Source organism: Ricinus communis, chromosome 6, assembly GCF_019578655.1.
Source record: "Ricinus communis isolate WT05 ecotype wild-type chromosome 6, ASM1957865v1, whole genome shotgun sequence".
NCBI classification, from domain to species: Eukaryota; Viridiplantae; Streptophyta; class Magnoliopsida; order Malpighiales; family Euphorbiaceae; genus Ricinus; species Ricinus communis.
The window spans coordinates 710,267-733,360 of NC_063261.1; the positions used below are offsets into that span (position 1 = coordinate 710,267).

Sequence of the window (23,094 nt, forward strand, 5' to 3'; positions counted from 1 at the left end):
GAGCCGTAACCTAACAGAGCCGAGCCTACCTTTGGTAAATTTAAATCTAGTTACTTTCTGTTATTTTTTTTAAATAAAATAAACTTTTTTAAAATTTTAAACAACCATAGTATTAGAGTATTCATTTTTTATAGATAAAAAAGATAAATATATGATTACAAATTGTGATAAAAGAATATATCTTACAATTAAAAAATCTCAGAATATTCAGTTAATATTCAGTTACTTTTACTGTGATCAGCCATCATTATCAAATTGCTCGTAAATAATTAAATTGATCGTATTTGATAACGTGAATTTGGAGCTTAACAACTTATAATTTCATTATTTGACCGTTAAATCATAATTTAAAAAATTATTAATCCGACAAACGGTCAAACAATAATATTTTGAGTTATTAAGCTTTAAATCCAATTATTAAACACGAGAAATATGATAACGACGGTCGATTGGAATGAAAATAGTTAAATTCTTGGCAATCTATCTTTTACTCCGTGACGTCCCATTAAGTTTTAATAAAACTAAATACTACCATCTTCTGTGATAGTCAAATGACTAAATTGGTAATCTAAAATTATAATTTGATTCTTAAACTTATTATCAAATATCTAACTCATCCAAATTAATTTTATTATCAAATTAGAGTAAAATTTTATTTTTAGTACAAGTTAATTTTAGTGTCTAATTAAAATAATAAATTTAATATTCTTTTACTTGTTTATATTTTATCTTTTAGCATAACTTAATTCTAAACAAAATCTAAACATATTAAAAACACTTACTTTTTATTTAATATTATTAAAATATTATGTAGTATAATTTTAAATTTTAAATAAAATAAATAGTTAAAATTTATTATTTTTATTAAAAATTAAAATTAAAATATTAAAAATAAAAAATTTACTCGTATTAATCTCATTTGAATGATTAATAAAAGAATTTTATTTTTAACATACAAGATTATCAATGATCTTCTCCATTGATAATAAATTATCAACTTGGTGTCTATATTATCTCACTAGATTAAGATATGATTGTTTAATTTGATTTTTACTCTTTATATAGTTTAACTATAATAAATAATAAAAATAACAATAGAATAATATTTTTAAATAAAAATATTTATTTTATGTTAATAACTAAAATTAAATTATATAGTAATTTAGTAATATTATTAAAAATATAAGTTTTTTTAAAAATATTTAAACTGTCTAAATTAAATTTTATTAAATATATAATTAGAGTAAGACAAAAATTAAAATTATTATTTTAATTAGATATTAAAATCAACTTGTGCTAAAAATAAGATTTTACTCTGATTTTATAATAAAATTAATTTTGGATGAATTTAATACTTGATAATAAGTTTAAGAATCAAATTCTAATTTTAATTTACGAGTTTAGTCATTCGACTAACACATAATGAGGTAGTATTTAATTTTATTAAAATTCAATGAAGTTTTTAATATAATAAAAAAATACAAGCATCGACTTATATATTAGACTAAATCACAGGGATAAATAGTATTTAACCCGACTTTTTAATGGTCATAATTTTTATCCGCAAACCTCTTTTTATTTAAAAGAACGACATACTCTAGGTTGTCAAATGGTAAGATCACAGGGTAATTTTTTATACTTATCTCTTATTATTATTTTGTTCGAATTGAACAATAACTAATTTGAAATATATTTAAATTTTGATTTATTAAATTATATTTTCAATTTATTTATTAAAATTAACTTAAATCTTTTAACTTAGTTGATTTATTTAGCAATATAATTTATTATCTATTAAATTAATTAAAATATTAAATATTCAATGTTTAGTAAAAAATAAATATAAAATATAATAGAAAACATTTATACACATTAATTTGTATAAATTAATAAAAATATATAAGTAAAATAAAATAAAAAATATAATAAAAAAAATATTTCATCTCATTTATGAGTTCAATAACAAATTTATATCGAGTTAATTCAGGAATAAACTCACGAGCTTATATATGAGTCAATTTGCAAGCTAACAAGTTGAGTGTTGACATGGAGCTTAGTTTGTTAACACTAACAACTCGATGTTACTGAGCTTGAATAAGCTTTTATTTAGTCGAGTTCCAAGTAGAAAGGAAAATTGACTCATAAAATAAAATAAATAAGCATAAAAGAAAATAAAATAATAGTAACATATTTTATTAATTAATATAGAAAATTACAGAGTGAAAGGTTATATCAGGTGTATCTTTTTAGGCGGAATATAGTGAATAATTCAGTATGACCTAGTCTCCACTATTGCTAACTTAAGAAAAATAAAGAAAGAAATGTGATTATGTCCTCCAAAGTTATACTTCGAGAAATTACGAGATCTAAGATTATTGGCAGGTGCGAAGCATATTCTCTCTAAATTCTTAAAATATAAGTCTAGTGAACTTACACTTAGAAAAGAAAACTTTTAACTAAAAAATATTAATAAGTTTAGTTTGTTATAGACAAATCATCGATTTGTTGGTCCATGCCAATACTCATGATTTCAGGTCGTATAGAACCTTTCCATCCTGGCCTTTTATAGTCTTGGCATATGTGCTAAATTTGGCAACTTTTCCATATGGAAAAGTGCGATTTTTGGTGTCTCTAGCATGTGGTCCCTACGACACCACAAAAGGGTTATGTGGCTCCACAAGGACATACGCGGTATTACCTTACTACCGCACCACTCTATGCAGCAAGGATAGGCTGCTACAAGTTAGCCCTTTCCTGCTATTATCATTTAACTTTTGTCCCACTGTTATATAAGCCCGATGACAGTACAAGGATAAGTTTAGTGGAGTGAGCTTTGAGATAGTGAGAAAAAAAGGCTTTGAAAGACACTAAAGGACGTCCAAAAACTCTGGAATAGACTGATGAAACCTTAAAACCAAAACCTAAAATCCTATAAACCCTAAAATAAAACCCTATAACTTTGCAAACCCTAAACCGGGGCTTTAAAACTCTAAACATCCTACATCGAGATAGATAAACCCTAAAACCTTAGAAGGATCACCTTGAACCACCTAGGCCACGTGGACTAAGCCAAGTCCATGTGTTTCTTTATATTGGATCTTGAATCTGATAATTGGAATGATTAGGATAATATATAGATTTATGCTTTTCTCACATAATTATGTGATCGCATCAACTTTTTAGGGTCACATGTTCAAATTTAGAATCTTCCATGTAAAGTTTTTTCGTCTTCTATCAGTTTGCCTTTTCTTTTTATGTTTGTATCATTTTTATGTATTTTGGTCTAGTTTAATTCATTTGTATGTCCTTTATTTTATTTTTGTGTGTTCTTAATCATATTTTTGTCTGTTGTGCATGTAAAATCGACTTCTAGGAAAGAGAATCAAAGAAAATTACAAAACTGACCCTAATTAAGCCTTAGAGCTGATTCGACTCTAGACCAATTTTGCCCATTTTTGGATTTTATGCAATTTTTGTACATTATAACTTCTTTTTATGCATTTTTCTTTTGTATTCTTAGTAGCTAGATTTAATTTCATGCACTTTAATTTCTGTGTTTATTTTGGATGTATGCCAAATATCTGCTATCTCATTGCCTAATTACAACTAGACACATTGACATTAGGCTTTAAAATTGGACTTGGCATGAAAATTATAGTATATTAGGTTAAATAATGGTAAATTGGACCTAAATTAAAATCAATATAGAGTAAGAATCATCCAATTGGGTATTAATATAAAAAGCAGTCCATTTAGATTTAAAGACTGGTAATTAAGTGCATAACTTGTAATTACACTAGAGTAGATGGGCCTTTTACGTAATTGGATAGCTAATTAGGTTCAAACATCAAAATGGAAACTGGTTTAATAAAATGGATCAGACTTAGGTGGACCTCACATTGCTGTAATGATGTATTACAGAGAATATAATTGTTGTGTTTATAGGGAATAGCCCATTAAATAATAAAATTAAAGATATAAATACACAAATAAGGAAGTCGATTTCTGAATCCATCTCTAGATGTGGCAAAGCTTCCTTAAGGAATCAAAAAAAGCCATTCAATTAAAAGTGTCCCAGTGAATTACCCATATAGGACCCCAAAATCTTTGCGCTAGTCTATGTCATTAGTTAGCATGTTCCTTTTAAGTTGTAAAGCCTTGCAGTGTCGTAGTCACTAAAGACACTTAGGTGCTCGCCCAAAACCGCCGCCCACAATAGCGACGCCACTAAAGATAAGAGAAGTTGATTCTAGTGTATCTTGGTCTTTAATTTTATTATTTAACGATTGATTCTTGCATCATTTGCATGGTTACTTTGGTTCCTATAGCCCCGATGGCGTCGGTTAGTGGTTCTTTAGCTCTATTCGAATCTCGGAATTACGATATTGGCTAACCATCACTCACAAGTAATGAGTGAGTTTCCTTCGTCGTGTGGGCACTTGAGTGGGGAGACGAGCCAACGAAGGACACTTTTTACCTTTGGAAGCCTTTTATCCTTATCCCAGACTCAACTCATGGTAATGACAGTAGCAATCCCTTAGGAAACCATTTTGCTTGCTATTTGAGATTTTTTTCCTTATAAGTACTTAAGCCCACATATTGGAAAGCGTTTGTAATACTTGTGAATTTTAATTTTCATTTATTTTTGGAGGTATTTTAGTAAATAAATATATTTAGTGTTAAATAGAGCATTTAATGAATTATTTTAATAATCGAGTAATATAATTACCATTTGAATTAATATTATCTAATAATTATATTATATTAATTTTTGGTAAATTTTAAATTCAGTTTTGTGGTTCAAATAGCAAGTGTTTGATGTGTTTGACGGGATGAAAAAGGATGTGGCAGAGTTTGTTTCCAAGTGTTGCTTATCTTGGAGTGGAAATGAGAAAGGATTACTATGGATTTTGTGTCAGGTTTACCTAACACTTCGGTTGGTTATAACTCTATCTAGGTATTTTTGTGGACCGATTAACTATGTCAGCGCACTTTCTACCTGTGAAGACTACTTATTTTATGGCTAAGTATGCAAGGTGTATTTGGAGAGAATTATAAGTCTTCGCGGTGTTCCTATCTCTATAATGTCTGATAGGGGACCACAATCCACTTCGAGATTTTAGAGGAAGCTACAAGAAGAGCTTGGTACCATATTGGACTTCAGCACAGCTTTTCACCCCTAGACTGATGGACAGTCGAAAAGGATAATTCAAACCTTGGAAGATATGCTTCAGATGTGTGTTATGGATTTTTGGTGGTTACTGGGATTGGTACCTGCCATTGATTGAGTTTGCTTATAATAATAACTATCGTACAAGCATTGAGATGGCTCCTTATGAGGCATTGTACGATAGAAAGTGCAGATCTGCTGTGTGTTGGGAAGAAGTTGGTGAACAAAAGTTAGCAGGACCGAAGTTGGTTCATATTACTTCAGAGAAGATTCCTATTATCCACGAGCGACTGAAGACAAATTTTAGTAGGCAAAAGAGTTATGCGGATAGAAAGCAAAAGCACGTGGAGTTTAGTATTGGGGAGTATGTATTCCTGAAGGTGTCTCCTATGCAAGATGTGATGCGGTTTGGTAAGAAAGGGAAGTTGGCCCTTTATTAATGTCGGACCCTTTGAGATTATTAACATAATTGGAGAGGTAGCATATAAGTCGGATTTGCTACCGAATTTCTCGCATGTGCATATGATATTTCATATATCCATGTTATATATTTCAGATTCTTTGCACATGTTGCAACCTCAGTATGTGGAAGTGAGCGAAAACTTGACTTATGAGGAGCAGCCAATCATGATCGTAGACATGCAAGTTTGCCAACTTTGCTTTCAAGCTATACTAATGGTTAAGGTGTTATGGTGGAATCATGCTACCGATGAATATACTTGGAAGACCGAGCAAGAACTGAGAGATTCCTACCCTTATTTATTTTAGTCTTGAGGTAAGCTTTGTTCCTTCCAAAATTCAAGGACAAATTTTCTTAAAGGGAAGAGAATGTAATACCCGTAATTTTTTAATTTAAATTTTCATTTATTTTCAGGAGTGTTTTGGTAAATAAATATATTTGGTGTTAAATTGAGCATTTAATGAAATATTTTAATAATCGAGTAATATAAGTACCATTTAAATTAATATTATCTAATAATTATACTATATCGATTTTTGGTAAAATTTAAATTCAGTTTTGTGGGTCAAATGAGTAAATCAATTTTATTTATATTAGCTTTATTTATAATACTCGTTTTATATTTAACTTGGATTTAATTTACACTAAATATTAAGGAATTATTTATTTTATATAAATATCACCACTATTATGAGTCTAATTAGTATTAATTTATTGCAATAGAAATTAAGTGTGTAAATAAATGTATGTAAAATATAATTTGGGTGTTATTGTAGCAATGTATTAAAGGCGGGGAGTTGGGGAGCTTGTATATATTTTTTCTATCTTTCCATCTTTTTGAAAAATTACATTCAAGCCCCAATTCCCTTTCCTTCTTCTTCCCCGACATTAATCCCCTTCCTCCTCCTATCTACCTCCATTTTTGCCGCCTGCGCCTCTAACAAACCACTGAAATTTCTTCATTCCCCCTCCTTTTGCCGGTGTCGCCCTTTCTTCTTCTTTTCTCGTTGTTTGACATCGAGCTCGAGGAAAGAGTTTCTCCTCCTCATTGTCGTTGCAAGTGCAGCCTCCTGCCGCTATCTTCCTGCCCTCTGAAACCCAAAGATAGCTCCTCCTCATCCTCATTCCTTCGCCAGCAGCCTTGGTGAAGCCTTACTGGAGCAGCGCCTTTCCAGCCTCGATCTAGCATTTTCCGGCAAGGGCAAGGTTGTGATTTTAGTATTTTTGGTTTCAGCACGTCTCACACTTCGCATGACACTTCCGGGTTTGAATTCCAATGCCATTGGCCGTACTGGCTTTTAGATGCGCAGATTTTAGATTCTTGGGCTCGGTAGAATTTATTTGGACTTTAAAAATTATTTAAAAAGTTTAGAAAATATTATTATGACATCCTTGATATTACATATATTTGCATGCTTGATTTTGAATTTTTTTAGGGCAAATTATGTGTTTTTGTATTAGAATCACCTTGTTTTGATTTTCTTTGTGTCTCAGGTGTTTTTCTAGGTACATCATCAAAGTTAGAGAGAAATCGAACTAAAATTGGGAAGAAACTGACCAATCGGGCGCATTAAACTGTTTAACACGCCCGTGCTGAGTAGCACGGTTAGGGTCAGAGGGCATGCTGAAATGCCTTACCCATGGCGAGAAGAAGTGATTTATAACACGATTTTTAAGAGTGACACGGCCTAGGAGCATGCCCCTGCTGAGCAGCACGACCCAAATCCAAGCCGTGCTGAAGAAGACCAGATTTACAATTTTAGATCAACATGACATGGATCCAGCACGGCCCAAATCCAAGCCGTGTTGGATCCCAAAACCTAATTTAAAAGAAAAGAAAAAGAAAGAGAAAGAGATATCTGAGGATTCGAGAGGATAGAGAGAGAGAGGATTTCAGGGTATTCAAGACAGACTTTGAGAGCAACCTTCCAGACGATCAAGAAAAGGAAAACGGAGACAAATCCCACTTCAACATCATCTGGATAGTTTTCTTTGAGGATTGGATTGAAGATTCAAAGGAAAGAAGAAGGAGAGCTTGAGCTATAGAGATTGGATCCAGAGTTATTCAAGAGGGGATAGTATTTCCACCATTTGAGAAAATGGTGTTCATGTTCTTTTCAATTCTTGTTTACTTTGTATTTGATTCTTATATTAGTTTAATCATGAACATGTGTAACTAATCTTATTAAACCTATTTGGGGGTGATCTTTAGTCATGCTAGGCTTGTGTTGTGCTTAAGTGATTAGATTGTTGATTTAAAATTGTAGTTTTCATTCAACTATAATACAATCTATTGTTTCTTCTTCATTATTGAATCAATTTGAGACCTCCTTTGTAATTGAGAAATTCAATTGAGTTTGGACAACTGCTTGTGTGATTAAGTAATTTGCATCTTAGAGATAAGTGTAACAACTTATTGGAATAAGAACTAGACATTCTTATTAGTGGTAATTTAAAGATTAATGCTATTCTAAAATCAATGTTAGGAAAAGATTCCAACTTTAGATCTTTAGGATTAGGAATTGATTAACTCGAGAGAGAGGCCAATTCATTTAAGAAATTATCCACAGATCGTAATTCTTAATCAATCAATTCATAATTTATTGTTTTTAAGTCGGTTAGCTAAAGGGATCCCCAATTGAGTTAACTCATCTCATTGTCTTTTTCAAACTTTCATTCTTTTTGTTAAAATTTAGTTTTCATGTACATTTTCAATCATTTTTAGTTAATGAACTTCACCATCTTTTGATCGGTTAGATAATAGAAATAGCGTAGTAGCAGTAGCTTCTTAGTCCCTGTGGGATACGATATTGATACTTGCCATAGCTAGATTACATTCGATAGGTGCACTTTCTTGTAGATTGCTAGCCATGTTTAGCCAGCATCAGATTTTTTTGTGTCATTGCCGAGGAGTTTATTTTGAGAAATATTATGAACTATGTGTCCTTGTTAATTTAGCCATTTATTCTTTGTTCTTTATTTGTTTTTGTTTGATTTTATTCTTTTATTCATTTATGTTGTTGGTTATTCGTTGTTTCAGGTAATGTATGACCAGGAGATCCATCCTGATCTAGTAGACCCTCTACCAGAACCAAAGCGATCTCTCAGGCAGTTGAGGAAGCGGTTGAACATAGAGGAAGAAGAGATTCAGGTTGGAAAAGCCGTAGATGAGAGTGAATCGAAAGACACTATAGTAGAGATGTCAAACGCCAATGACAACAATGAGAATAACCGGATGATGTATAATTTTACAAAACCATCGTTGGAGGGGACGCGAACATGCTTTTCGAGATCGACTGTCGCTACCAATAATTTTGAAATAAAGCCTAATGTAATTCAGATGGTGCAGCAAATGGTTCAGTTCGGAGGCTTGCTAGATGAGGATCCTAATGCTCATATAGTGAATTTCTTGGAGATTTATGATACCTTCAAGAACGGGACAACAGACGATGCAATTCGTCTCTGCTTGTTTCCATTTTCTTTGAGGAATAAAGCAAAGCGGCGACTACAGTCACTACCTCCAAACACTATCACTACTTGGGACTCTTTGGTAGAAAAATTTCTTTTTAAATACTTTCTTCCCTCTAAAACTGATAAATATAGAAATGACATATCTTCTTTTGTGCAGTTTAATGATGAGTCGATGTACAACACTTGGGAGAGGTACAAGGACCTACTATGATGCTGCCTACACCATGGACTGCCAATCTAGTTATAAGTACAAACTTCTTATAATGGTTTGAATTTGGCTACTAAGCAAATGGTAGACGCAACTGCAGGTGGTTCTTTGAGTAGCAAGACACCAAAGCAAGCCCAAAGCTTGATATAGGAGATAGCCACAAACAATTACGAGTGGCACACTACTAAGAGCAAGATGGGACGTCAAGGGAGTGTACACCAGTTGGATGCCACTACAGTCTTGGCGGCTCAAGTGGAGTTATTATCTTTATTATTTCTGCTAATGATTCTAATCAAAATCTATTTTTTAAGTACAACAAGAATTTATATTATCAAATGATATCAAAGGGCTTTGCAGTTATTGTGGAAATTCTATTTTCCCTACAATTAGAATCAGCAAGCCCAAGACAATAATAGATAATAAATCTCGTCGTGAAAACTGTACATATCCAGCCGATTTCTTAATTCTAAATTATTTTTGATCCAATTGAACGAGATAGGATTTTGCTTGTTTATTTTATATTTAAATATATATATATAATTTTAATATATGTTAATGTTAATATATATTAACAATATATTAACATAATATATTATATATTAATATGTCATTTGTGCTATTTTTTATCTTTCTTGCAAAGGTAACACGTAGGCGACTGGTTCCTTCTATTTCTTTATCTCCCCGTGAATTGTATGTTTGTAATAATAAGAATAGAATTTTCTCAATTCCAATCGACTAGGCGTATTATGTCGATTCTTTTGAGTAATATATCTGGAAATACCTGTTGATTTTTTATTAACACTGTTTTGAACACAACTAGTACATTCTAAAATAACCCTTACTTAGACATCTTTACCCTTGGCCACGAACCTCCTTGGGGTTTTTATTCACTCAACTTTTCTGTTTTCCGATCCAAAGTGAAAAAGAAAGGAATGAAAAAAATAGAAGTTGCTAACTCGAAATCCAATTTTGAAAGTTTTCCTTGCAACTAATATAGTAATAATAAGTAATACAAAGATTCTAAACTATATTTAGATTATAAGTTTATATTAGAATCATAGTATAGTATTTCATTTAAGCATCTTGTATAATACTGTTGCAATAATCAAATTTCTACTTCCCTTCTCTTATCTTAATTTAATAATTTAATTGAAGTTAGTTTACTTTACTTTACTTGAATCTAAGGCCCCAAGTTTCAAATTTTACTGCGGTTGAATCCACTTTTATTCTTTTTTCTTTTCTAACTTATTCTAATTAAATAAAAAAAGAGGAGGGGGCAGTAGTCACAGATATTCAATTATATTTCTAATCTTCTTCACCCCCGGCACACGCACGTTGATAACTGGAATGAAAAAAAAGGGAATGTCAACGCATCCAAGAGAAGACGATTGATCTCAATCAATAGACCTGCTAAAGACGCAAACCATAGAGTACTTATTACCGATGCCACAGATAGATATGTTTTTAGATCTTGCATTTAAAACTCTCGTTCTTTATTCTTTATTGTTATTGTAATAAATAATGTTTATTTATGATTATACATATATAACCAGACGTATATGTAGTTAAAGGACACTTGCATTTGTTTTGCAAGCGGAATCTCTAATTCAGATTAAAATGTACAACAATTTGCTAGACGCGATTTTTCTTTTCTTAAACAAAGAAAAAATGTTCCTTTTTCTCGAGCATTTACAAAATTTATGCAAGTTTATTATTACGTAAGTTTATCATTATACTTTATTATTACGTAAGTATATCATTATGTAATAACATATAATAAGCAATATTATTATATAATATATGAATATAATATATGATATGGGATCAAAAAGAAAAAGTATATCAGTGGAGAAAATGAAATAAGTATGTGGAAAACAAAACGGGTATTCTTTACAATAACATTGTAAACTAATTGAAAGAGATGTAGCACACCTTGGTAGCACGTTTGTCTTGGGTACAAAATATCACGGGTTTAAATCATATCATCCCTACCTATTACTTCGTCTCTAAGTAATAACGAGGGATCAATTGAGATCAATTAAACTTGGCCATACTGGATCTTTCATTTTTGTCATATTATATATGATAGTATAGGCATTCAAGATATATTGGAGTAGTTAAAAAAAGAATCTTTTTACTTACAGTCTGATTTTTTTATGATTAGAATAAGAAAGCGCTCTTAGTTCAATTCGATAGAACGTAGGTCTCTAAAATCCAATATCATAAGTTCAAATCCTACATAGCGTGATTTTGTTCTTATTTATATAGGAAAAATAGAAGGGCAATCTAAATTTGACCTCCTGTAGATTAAAGAAAAGAGGAGGTCAAAAAAATAAGGTGTTAATTATTTAATTAAAGGTCTAACTGATCACCGCGCCTGTATTGTAAATATGCAGTTATGAATAATCCGGCCAAAGTAATAGGAATTAGACTTAAGATGATTCCAAATAGAAAAATTTTCAATCACTTCCAATTTATTTGAAAAAGGGGGGGGGGGGGGGGGGGGGAGGGAAAGAAAGATAATATCTATCCTTAAATATTAATCTATATCGCCCATAAATCTTAATAAGCAAAATCTCAATAAAAAAAATCTCAATAAGCAAGAATTGAAAATTAACATGGTAAAGAACTAGAGAATAGATGGAATACTACCGAAAAATTTTCTTTTCTTTTAATAAATTTTTTATAAATTGTTCATTCAATTTATTTCAAATAAGTTGTATCTTGCTCAGACTAATAAATACAACTGAGGTTATAGTTAAAGCCGCTAGTAGAAAATCAAAATAACTAGTTATAATAAGCATAAAGAAACTAAATAAACCTTTATATATATATATACTTGTAAAGCAAAAGCACTTTCCTAAGTTCGTTTTTTTGAAAGATAAAAGATACGAAGATAAACAAAAATACCAATTGAAAAAAAAAAGTTCAATTGAGCACTTTTTATTTATTTTTATTTATCAATCATTTATCAATCATTATCATTATAGATTATAGATAGCACTGAAAAAATAGAGTAATGTGATATAGGTAGAGAAAGAAATCAATTTATCATCTATGACATCCGCTTATATTCTTTTGATTCTGAATCAAGAGATTCTTTAGACAACTATAGAATAAAATAGAAAACTAATATTACAATAATTAAATATTTTTAATTTCTTAAACTTATTAAATAATTAAATAAATAAATAAATAAAAATAAAAATATTAATAATATTTTAATATTTAATAATATTAATAATATAAATATTAATAATATAAATAAAAATTAATAAAAAAACTATGTTGTATAACTTCATTTAAAAAACTTTCTTCGAATCACTACAGAAATTACTACAAAATAAAAAATATTAGAACATTATTTATGTTTTGATAGTTTCTTTTAGCTTATTTAGTTTATTTATTTAGTATTTGTATATTTGTATCGTTTTTTACATTTTAAAATGAAAATGACCCTCTATTTTTCTTTATAATACCTTTTCCTTTTTACTTTTTTTTTTTACTTTTTCTATTTTTATTTTAAATTTGAATTTAACTTATTAGATTTATTAGTTGATTCATTCACATAATATCTCCAATCCAATACAATAAAATAAGAAGAAAAAAAGTATCACACGTTCAGATCACTCAAAAAAGAAAATCGTTTTTTTTTTTGTTTTTTGTATAACTAGATTCTAAGACTAGAAATTTCATTATCCTATTCTTTTTTAGATTTTATATTTTTCGTTCCATATTATATTATTATTAAAACAAAAAAACATGTAGTTAAGTGTCAAGAAAGACCTTTTAAATCTAATACATAAATACGTGCATCACGAATATTGATTATTACAATTATTTTTTCCTTGTTCTCCTTTTTTCTCTTTCATCGAATATTCTCTACTATTGGTACTTGTTAATTTAATAGATGACTAACCAATTCCTTAAAATGAAAAACAAAATGAAAAAACGCGGGGGGGGGGGGGGGTGTTTGGATTCCAACAAAAAACTCTTCTTCTATAACCAGAACATTTTTTATTTCACATCTATTTACATCTAATTGAATTGTGGAAATATGATAATCTCCTTCATGGATTATTATTGTAACCCGTTGAATTCGCATTTTACCCGACCTTATCTTATAGTACACAGTTCTACAGCAACAAGAAAAAGAAAAGAAGAAAGGGATTATCTAAGATTTTATTTCGATACTGATTGAAGTTGCGTTGCTGCGTCAGATGAAGGATAGCTATACTGATTCGATATACTTTAAAGAAACCTTTGGTACAATATTGAAGATCTCACAAAGATTCAATTTTAGTGAAATTGCATTTACTGATCTCATCTTTTACAGAATCGATCCTTTTTTACTGTACAAGAATATGTGGAGCTCAGTATGTCTAGAAGTACAGGAGAACGTTCTTTTGCTGATATTATTACCAGTATTCGATATTGGGCCATTCATAGCATTACTATACCCTCCCTATTCATTACAGGTTGGTTACTCGTCTGCACGGTTTTAGCTTATGATGTATTTGGGAGCCCTCGTCCAAATGAATATTTTATAGAGAGCTGACAGGAAATTTTATTAATAACTGGCCGTTTTGATCCTTTGGAACAACTCGATGAATTTAGTAAATCTTTTTAGGATGCCCAATGACCATAAATTGAACCCATCGAATTTTTATAATATGATGGTCAGCCGTTCACGGACTAGCTGTACCTACCTTTCTTTTAGGGTCAATTTCGACAATGCAGTTCATCCAACAATAAATCTAATCCTAGTTAATTATAAAATTATGATACAATCAAACCTGAACGAACAAAATGTTGAATTGAATAATATCAGTCTCTACTAGGGGTTATTGTTCGTTTTTGTACTTGCTATTTTATTTCTAATTATTTCTTCAATTAATAGAAGAAAAGAAAATAGTAGAGTAATAAATAAGAATAGGAATTCTCTTATCCCATCGAAAGGATATCATCTAATAATTATCTGTGACTGTTTATGTCTCTAGCACGACCACTTGATTAAATGTGGAGGGAAGTGGTATAAATGGTCGATACTACTAGAAGAATTCCTTTTTAGATAATAGGTATTGTAACTAGTATTCTTGTGATCGGTTTAATAGGCATTTTCTTTTATGGTTCATATTTCGGATCAGGTTCATCCCTGTAAGTAGTACGTAATTGGGTGATCTGAGTTGTAGACATGAAAGCGTAAGAACTCAATGGACCCCTAATTTCTCTGTCTGATTCTAGGCCGAGGGGTTCCATAATAATCATAATACTTTATTCATATAAGTGACAAGATAGATTGCCTTTTTTTTATATTTCAAATATTTCAAGAAATTCTATTACACTTTTTTTTTATCATGTTTTTAAAAAAGTAACTCCATTAATTGATTTAGAACATTTGTTCCTCGATAGTGTCTATCGATACTTTCAAAGTTATACGAGGAATTCTTCGATTTCTTTTTCCTAGACGGCATAATATATATTTTTTGTATTTTTGTCAATCCCATATCATACTAATTTTTCTATACTAATAGAACCTTATTCTATTTATTTGAGTATCCTAAAAAGTTGAAATTGTTTTCTTTTTTTAAGTTCATCGAAGAAGTTCTATTTGCTCAAAAAATTCCCCTTTCTTTTTTTGTTTGTCCGCTACTTGTTTTTTACATGAAAAATCAAATTTATACGTATAAAATTGAAAAGGAAGTTATGATAAACCTAGAAAAAACAGAAGTTAAGAATAGTAATCTTTAAGGAATGGGATCAAGAACCGTTATATTTTGACACAAGAAAGGGATGTGGAAAATTCCTTTTTTGTGTTGAAGACTAGGAAGACGAATAAAAAAAAAACTTCCTGGAATCCTTTGTTCTCCCTCATTTAGCCTTTGCTTTTCCGCTTACTTATCTTATGCTTAATATCTAGTCAAATGAGATTCTATTAGTATTGAAAAAAGCTATTGATGCATGCACTCTATGAAAATTAAATCTGACAGTAATAAGATAATCACATCGCTCCTATTTTATTTAGATTTAAAAAAATTAGATTAAAAAAACACAAAAAAAAGGAATAAAGTCAAATAGTCTTCTTACCAATATACATATTATGACTAGAAATGCAGTACAAATAATTCAAGAAATCTAGTATAAAATTTTTTTAAATTTTTAAAAAGCAAAGAGCTTTTAATTTTTTTATCATATATAATTACCAACTGTTATTCGTTTTAAGAACTTGATTTTGATAAATTTACAGTTCTAGAAATTCATTTCGGACAATTGAACCTTCTCAAACTGTTTCTTTTTAAGAACCAAAAAGATTTGTACCAAAATAACCGACTCCAAGAAGAACAAAAGGCCTTGGGCACGTAATGGGTCTTAAAGTACTATTTTTGAATCCCCCTAACCAAATCCATCCACATTAGGATTACTCGTTAATGGTTGATCAAGTTTGATGGATTCGCCTTCTGAAACAAGAAGTTATGGTACTGGAGGTATATATCAATCACTTAACGTCCCTCTGACGCATTCGTTATAGTTATTTCGTACCCCCCCCCCCCTAATCTTTTGTATAATTTTGCTTACTATACCCGTTGTTGTAGCATTATAAACCGTATTGTTACTCTTGTTCCCATTGGGATAAATCTGACCCCTACCCCTATTTTCGCCTACATATATGGGATATTTTAAAAAGTGAACATCTTTCTTAGTGGCGGGGTTTGAAGAAAGGATAAGGAAAGGTAATTTCACTATATTTCTGACCAGGAACAGGACCTATCATAAGAACTTTTTTTTTTGGGCGACAACTCTGAAAAGACAGATTTCCCATCTTTTCTTTCATCTCTGGCGAAATTCAAACCCCTCAAGTAAAATAAGAACATCCCCCACATTCAAGGCCCCTTTTTACCATTAGCAAGAACTTATTTTAGTTGCATATCATAAGGAATTCGAACGACTGGTTCAAATACAGTATCAGAAAGTACCACTTGTGGAACTTCAATATCCACGGGTTTATTAGCTAAATGACAATTGGCACATACAATACGGCCAGTTGCTTCGCATGGATTTTCATAACCCTGCTATGCAAAAATGGGATATGCATTTGAAATGGATGCCCAAGTTATTATATATATCATGAGTGATACGAAAATGGAATGAGTAATCTCTTGCTTTATTCAAGAAAAGGTCTTTCTAGTTTGCATGGTCCAATCATTTATCCTAAAAATTTCTACAATAAAATTAGGGAGGCCGCTAGTATATTTCCCTATCCACGATACTGCTATTTATTGAAATCTTTTTACTAAAACAGAAAATATAGGAAGAGAATTCCTTGGATGTATAGAAAAAGAAATATATATATATATATATATATATATATATATATATATATATATATATATTAAATAGAGTAAGATTTTGTTTGATAGTAAAATTTTAAATGTTTTGCTTTTGTATTTTGTACAAAATAACAAACATTCTAATTGGATTCATGGATCATTTTTCAATCGTTCATTGAATGATAAATCACTACAAGTGACGGAGATACGCGATTTAAATAACGAAAGATCAAATATTTAGAAATTGTATCGAGGATGACTGGAAAAGTGGAAACAAGGCCATATATAATTTGATCATTATGAGCAAACCCAAAATCTTTGTAGACCGAGCCAATCATTGGTTCCCAACCATGAGGTGAATGGAATCCTATACATAAATCGGTTAATAAAAGAATGAAAAAAGCTTTTATTATGTCGCTTAAATTATATAGGAATTCTTGAACCCAAGAATTAAGAATAATAAGTTCTTCGTTACTTAAAATAGAATAACCACTTAGAGTAACGAAACAAATTATATTTTTCGAGAAGTGCAAAATCGTATGGATATAATCCTCATTGTGCAACTTGATCAATTGGATTGTTTCTTTGTGAATTTCGATATAAAACTTTTGTAGATATGTTTCTAGATATTCCTTTATCATTTCGTCCAAGCGAACGAGTTCCTCTAATTATATGGACTTTTCTAGAATACTTTTTTCTTGAATATCATTTACAAAAGTTTCGGATTTACTAGTATTACACCAATTAATAATCTAAGATTCCAAACTTTTATTAAATAAAAAAGAGATCCACCAGAGCAAAATAACTATAGTTGTAAGATATAAAAAGGGAATAAATGTTTCTTTTTTCATTTTTTTCATCTGTGAATTTTTAATGAACCCACCTCCATATGATCGAATATTTTTATCAAGCATAAGTTATATTATGAGGCTTTGAACTTATGAATCTATTCCCTATTTTTTATTTATGAATCAGCGGTTAATCCTTAATTTTGAAAAAGTACAAAAAAACTATTTCTAAGTATCTTAATTGCTCAAATTCGAATTTCTAGATGAAAAAATTATGTTCTATCAATAAAATAAATATTTTTTTAAAAATGGTCAATTTACCCATATTCCATAGGAATAATTTAGAAAGATTTCTGAAGAATATTGTGACGTGATAATAAAAAATGAGTGCCAAAAGTAAAATAAGACAGAAAAAATCATTTTAGGTGGTCTAGGCCTTTGTTCATTAGGGAGGACTAAAAGAAAAATAAAAAGAAACGTCGATTGGAAAAAGAAAGGAAAGATAATTTACAAGTTACGATCTATTCATATCTAATGTATCAATTTCAAATATTGAAAATTAAACGAGAATTTCTTTATTCTATATTTTATTCTGAAATGCTTTGCTTTGATTAGAACTGAGCATGGATCTTGGTGATTCCCGCCCGAACCGAATAACCGTACCGAAAAATACCAGAACCGAAATTTTTTATAACCGAATTGAACTGATATGAATTTTTTTACTATTACGGTATGGTACTGGTTCTTTAGTAAAAACCGTACCGTAACTGTACCAGAACCGATCCATCTTGTACTGATCCGAACCAAACCGTAGAACCAAATTTTTTACATATATTTATTAATAATTATATATATTATATAAATAATACCTATTAAAAATAACTATAATATTTTAAAATACTTTATACTCTATAAAAGAAATATTTTATATTTATCATTTTATATAATTCAAGCAATTATTATAGAAATAAGAAAAAAATACTACATATTAAAAGTAACTATAATTTTATAATGTACTTTATACTCTATAAAAAAATATAAATTATATATTAGTATATCATATAGTATACTGATACTAATATATATTACTCTAATACTAAATTTATAATTTACTATCTACTAACTTAACCCTAGTACATTTTTTTACCACATACTACAAGCCTATACCTAACAATTTGAACACACCGTCTTCCTCTTTAGAACACACCGCCGCACCTCCCATTTTGCAATTGAGAAAAATAAAATCCCTAAGGCAAATCTCTGAACAGAAAATCAAAAAGAAGAAGGAAAAGATTGGCTCGCGTAGACATATTCCTATTTAGAACACACCTCCGCACTTCTCAATTTTCAATTCAGAAAGACAAAATTCCTAAGGTAAATTTCTGGACAGAAAATCAAAAGGAAGAAGGAAGAAATTGGCTCGCTTAGATGTTTTCCTCTTTAGCGCCACACATAATTGGCTCGTAGAAAGGCAGAAGCAAGAATTGGCTCGCATAGACGTCTTCCTTTTTAGCGCTCTTTCTTCCCATAACTGTGCCACCATTGCTCAGTCTCGGATATTTTTTTTCTTTTTTACTTTTTACTTTTATTTTTGCTGGATAGATTGTTGGCTGCAACTGCGAAAAATATTTTATTTTAAGGATTGCCATCTGCAAAATATTTTTATGCTAGCAGTAACATATATTTTAATGGTTTATATTTGAATATTGAATGAATTATTATATTTACAAGTGACTGGATTGCAAAACATGTTGTTCAAGAATGTGATTGCAATTCTAATTCAGATTTTCATGCTACTTTCTTTAGGTTGGTAATCATATTTTCTCTAAATATATTTGATTAAAGATGAGATTAAAGTTGTATTCTTAAAATTTTTTAGAACCGAAAATAGCACCGAACCGAACTGTATTTAACCGTAAAAATTGGTACAATATGGTATGGATCCTTTTAGGTTTGGTATGGTACTGGTACCTTCAACTTTAAAAGAACCGAGGTTTAGTATAGTACTGGTGATTTATAGATAACCGAATTGGACCGATCCGTGCTCAGCCCTAGCTTTGATATATGAGATAGGTCTATTATTTTGATTTATTACTTATTTTGTTACTAAATTTATTGAATATTGAAATTGAATTTAGATATGCATAAAAAAGGTTTGATTTTATTTTTAGAATTGTTTCGTATATATTTGTATATATATATATATATATATATAATATGTCTTCTTTGGTTCATTAATATTGTATTGTGAAATTTTAGTTAAGTTATGCTATAACTATAAAAAAATGAAGACTCTTGGATTTTTTCGCTCCTGTTAAGAAAATGTTTATTCTTCGGCTTATTTCAAAATACTTCAATTGGTACACGCAAAAAATAGGCCAATTCCACTACCTTTTGCTCAATCTCTCGTAGAGTCAAAGGAATGGACCTCTTTAACTTCTATTCTAATAGACTGAATATCCTTCATAAGGAATCAGAGTGAGATGCAACGATCTTTTCCAGGGAATCCCCAGCGAAAAATACACACTATTCCATAAAATTGTGCACCACAAATAAGAAATAATAAAATAGACCGGCGATCCCATAGAAAGACATCACGATCTTGGAAAAAAAATTATTTGTTGAGACAGAAATGAAAATATCAAATTTCTGCCAAGATAACTGAAAATTCCAACCAATAAATATCCTAGTGAACCTAAAAAAAGTATAAAGGCCCAACAATAATTACTTATTTTGCAAGACCCTGCTATAAGTTCTATCCATATATGTTCTGATCGTCAACTTATAGTAGATCTAGTTGTTTTTTATTTGAAGTAAGAGACTAGCCCAAATGAATTTGACTTTTTTTTTATTTTCGAAGTAACTTTCATCAACTCGGATTATTCTGGTGTGAATCTTTAGGAAGAATTCATCGAATTCGTTAGATTAAAAGAAAAAGAGCTCAACCCCCCATAAGATCCCTTATCTGCACATATATAAAAATATCAGCTTTGCTTGCATTTCTTTCAAGCATTTGCCATATTTTTTATTTATTTTCAAATAGTCCTTTTTATTTATATATCATATTTACGCCTACATAAGAACCCTTTCATTTTCAATTAAGAGAACGAACGTCAATTAGTAGATTACAAAGTATCCATTGCTGGGAATTCAAATTTAATCTCCTTCCATACTTCACAAGCAGTAGCTAATTTACGATTCCATTTTCCAAATTCGCGGATAATTTCATTACCCTCATGAGCAAGATCACGTCCCTCATTACGAGCTTGTACACATGCTTCTAAAGCTACTCGATTAGCTATGGCACCAGGTGCATTTCCCCAAGGGTGCCCTAAAGTTCCTCCATTGAATTGTAGTACGGAATCATCTCCAAAGATCTCGGTTAGAGCAGGCATATACAAAACGTGAATACCTCTTGAAGCTACGGGTAGAGAGACCTAATCTTGAGTGAAATAAATACCACGACATCGATCTTTTTTAATAAAATCATCATGCGATAAATCAACAAAGCCTAGAGTGATGTCTCTTTCCCCTTCAAGTTTACCCACTACGGTACCAGTGTGAATATGATCTTCACTAGACATACGTAATGTCTTAGCTAGTACACGAAAATGCACATAATATTCTTCTGTCTATTAATAACTGCATGCATTGCGCGGTGAATGTGAAGAAGTAAACCATTATCTCAGCAATAATGAGCCAATATAGTATTTGCAGTGAATCCCCCTGTTAAGTAGTCATGCATTATGATAGGAACTCCTAATTCTTTAGCAAATACAACCCTTTTGATAATTTCTTTGCATGTACTTGCAGTAACATTCAAATAATGTCCTTTGATTTCACTTGTTTCAGCTTGTGCTTTATAATTTGCTTTGGCACAAAATAAGAAACGGTCTCTCCAATGAATAAATGGTTAGCAGTTCACGTTCTCATCATTTTTTATAAAATCAAGTCCACCGCGTAGACATTCATAAACTGTTGTACCATAATTCTTAGTGGATAGCCCCGGTTTAGGTTTAATAGTACAACCCAATAGAGGACGACCATATTTGTTCAATTTATCTCTCTCAACTTGGATGCCATGAGGCGGCCCTTGGAAAGTTTTAGTATAAGCAGGAGGGATTCGTAAATCCTCCAAACATAGGGCGCGTAGGACTTTGAACCTAAATACATTACCTACAATGGAAGTAAACATGTTAGTAATAAAATCTTCTTCAAAAAGGTCTAAGGGGTAAGCTACATAAGTAATAAATTGATTTTCTTCTCCGACAATGGGCTCAATGTGCTAGCATCGTCCTTCATAACGATCAAACTGGTAAGCCCATCGGTCCACATAGTTGTCCATGTACTAGTAGAAGATTCAGCAGCTACTGCAGCTCCTGCTTCCTCAGGTGGAACTCCAGGTTGAGGAGTTACTTAGAATGCTGCCAAGATATTAGTATATTTGGTTTCATATTCAGGAGTATAATAAGTCAATTTATAATCTTTAACACCAGCCTTGAACCCAACACTTGCTTTAGTCTCTGTTTTTGGTGACATAAGTCCCTCCCTACAGCTCATTAATTAAGAATTCTCACAATAATAAGGTCTACTTGATATGAATTAGGAGTTAATAAAACCTTTCACAGGAATCTTTCACAAAGTTATCAACTAATTAGAATTTTTTTTATTAGACCATGGTTTTTGATTCACCAAATACATCATTATTGTATACTCTTTCATATCTATGGCGCAACTCAATCCTTGTTTTTTTTTTTCAAGTTTCTAATCCTTAAAATTTTTTGAATCGAAATATCTAAATAATGAGAAATTTCCTCTTAACAATTATATATGTTGTATATGTAAATCCGAGATGTGAAAATCGGCAGAATTCATCTATGAAAAGAAAAGAATAATAATAGCTAGGTGTAAGTCGATATGCTGAAAAAAAGAGCCCATGAAATAATTAATGAATCATAAGTTCAGTTCGAATTCCATAGAAAATACAGATAGTATTATCTATAATGATAGACAAATGAAAGGCTTCCTGAAGCCTTTTTTTATGTTTCTTATGGATCCATTTACTTAATAATATTTATTTATATTTTCAAAATGAGTTAGTTGAACTTGAAAACTCACCCATTGAAAGTAAGAAAACAATTGAATTGGACTTATTAGCTTGTATCAATGAAATCCAGTACTAACTTCCATTTTTTCTTTTTTTACTGAATTAATCGATCAACTTACCCTGCTCCTATCACAACATTTGCATATTTAGATGCTACTACTATATTGTTAAGAGGATTAGCTGCTAAAGGTATTTATCTAGCAGTAGGTCTTTTAGATTCATCATCAACTATGCTTCAACCTTAGATCGTTGGTAAGGAACATTATGAAACTGCGCAAAGAGTTAAGCAAACTTTACAACGTTACAAGAACTTCAAGACATTATAACTATCCTTGGGTTAGACGAATTATCCGAAGAGGATCGCTTAACTGTAGCAAGAGCATGAAAAATTGAGCATTTCTTATCACAACCCTTTTTCATAGCAGAAGTATTTACGGGTTCCCCGAGGAAATATGTTGGTTTAGCAGAAACTATTAGAGGATTTAAATTGATCCTTTCTGGAGAATTAGATAGTTTACCTGAGCAGGCCTTTTATTTGGTAGGTAATATTGATGAAGCTACT

General features: G+C 30.6%; 2 pseudogenes; both read right to left on the reverse strand.

The window, feature by feature from the left end:
- Positions 1–14,550: 14,550 nt before the first annotated feature.
- LOC125370367 lies at positions 14,551–19,907 on the reverse strand (annotated as a pseudogene).
- Positions 19,908–20,516: 609 nt separating this feature from the next.
- Positions 20,517–22,241, reverse strand: LOC125370347 (annotated as a pseudogene).
- Positions 22,242–23,094: the final 853 nt, after the last annotated feature.